This window comes from Galeopterus variegatus, unplaced genomic scaffold, assembly GCF_000696425.1.
Source record: "Galeopterus variegatus unplaced genomic scaffold, G_variegatus-3.0.2 Scaffold1379, whole genome shotgun sequence".
NCBI classification, from domain to species: domain Eukaryota; kingdom Metazoa; phylum Chordata; class Mammalia; order Dermoptera; family Cynocephalidae; genus Galeopterus; species Galeopterus variegatus.
In genome coordinates, this window is record NW_007727490.1 from 129,387 (window position 1) to 131,646 (window position 2,260).

The following is a 2,260-nucleotide window of genomic DNA, read 5'->3' on the forward strand; positions in this document are numbered from 1 at the left end:
CTATTATATCATAATTCTCTCCTGGTACTCTGACCAAATGTAAAGTGCTTATGTAAAGCTTTTAAATGTGCTTGCAAGTCTAGAATATTGACTTAAATTACAACAGTGGAAGGCAGGCTAGATAGAAGGAATATATATTAGTGTTCTTCTGCAGAAAGAATGAGAATGAGCAAGATGTCCCTGGTCTTTTATTCCAGCCTAATAATTCTAGTAATCTAAGTCTTTGGAAATCAATGGCTGAACCTCAGTTTGGGTCAAAAGGAAATCTTCTAAGAGGCTATGAGATTGTTTTTAATAGCTTTGAGTAGTAGAGGAAACCCTTGACATTGTCAATTTCATTGTCACTAAGGCTGCTGCCTCAAAATGGCATTTTTTTGAGTCTTAAAATAAGTGCCTTTTGAAGAAGGCTAAAATCAGCCTCCACTCTGAGATTCTCAGAGCTCCTTGGGTCTCTGAGTGTATTTTATTACAATAGCATAGTGTCTCCTTTGCATATTTTTACTGGGATATCCCTTTGGCAACATCATCTTAATCCATTACTGCTGTGTCTACAGTTACTAGTGGATAGGACTTTGGCTTTGATCAGTGGGTTCCTTCTGCAAAGGGACATTGTTGGTCAAGGTGTTTTTGGACGTCTGGAACATATCATTCTCTGGAGACCAGAAGACTTTACTACCAGCAGAACAGAACTTCAGCATTATGAATAGGCTTCAAAAATCTTTGGGCTTGAGAAATTTTGCATGAACTTTTGAAATCTGCATTCATCCCAAGACGTTGAGACCTTCTTTAGGATTTGTAACATCCACCAGGGTGTCCCTGCCGCCCCTCTCTTTTTTATCCAATCTGTCTGGCTTGCCGCAGTCAGATTCATGTTCCTAAAGAAGTTCTAAACAGATTGTTTCCTTGATTAAGAATATTTCTGGGTAGAGAATAAAACAGTGGTTACCAGGGGTCATGGTGGGAGGGAGGGCGGAAATGTAGGTCAGAAGATACAAAGCACAAGATACACGGGATGAACAAGTCTACAGATGTAATGCACAGCAATAGGACTATAGTGGGTAAAATTGTACTGTATTAGGAATTTCTGTTATGTGAGTATATTTTAGCTGCTCTTGCTGCAAAAAAAGGGAGGTAACTATATGAGATGTATATGTTAATTTGTTTTACTATAGTAACCACTTTGGTATCTACATGTACGCCATAACATAATGTCGTATACTTTAAATATACACAATCAAATTTATTTAAAAGAAAAAAGAATATCTCTTGGCCGTCTCCAACTTTTTCACCTTCCCTCCATCCGGTCTTATTCCCCACCTCTGCTGCTCAGCCCCCACCTGCCACCGTACTCGGAGGGCCTCCCGACCTTCCCACATGCACAGCGCATCCACCTTCATCTCCCACTGTCGCTGGTGTGTTCACAAGGGTCACACTGGTTCACACTGATCCAGGACTCCGTGGTCCCTTCTTCCTCTCCACCTGCTGCACTGACCCCTGCTGTTCCCTTCACCATCTCTACTAGAGTTGCCTGTTCTGGTTCTTAGTTCTCATTCTCTATTTTTAAATTTTATTACTAATTATCAATATATTCATTCTTACAAATCGTGATACTTCTTTATGCCCATTGCCCAACGTGTCACATCCTAAACACCCTCCCTGCCTCCACCGTCTCTAGTATCCTTAGGTTCCTTCTGAAAGCTTAATGTATTGTTGTGATCTTTTCCTTCTTCCTTTCCTTCATTCCTTCCTTCCTCCCTCTCTCCTTCCCTTCCTTCCTAGCAGCCAGTTATGAATGAGAACATGCAGCATTTTTCTTTCTTTGTCTGGCATATTTCACTTTAATGTAATTTTCTTTAGACTCATCCATGTTGCTGCAAATGGCAGAATTTCATTCTTTTTTGTGGCTGAGTAGTGTTCCATTGTGTAGATATACCACATTTTCCTTATCCAGTCATCTGTCAGTGAACACTTACGTGGATTCCGTATTTTGGCTATTGTAAATAGAGCTGCAATAAACATGGGAGAGCAGGTATCCCTTTAACATGACGATTTCCATTACTTTAGATATATACCCAGTAGTGGGATTGCTGGATCATATAGTAGTTCTATAGGTAGTTGTTTGAGGAACCTCCATACTGCTTTCCATAATGGCCACGCTAATTTACAGTCCCACCAATAGTGCAGAAGGGCTCCCCTTTCCCCACATCCTTGTCAGTGTTTGTCATTCTCTGTCTTTTTAATAATGGCCAGTCTAACTGGG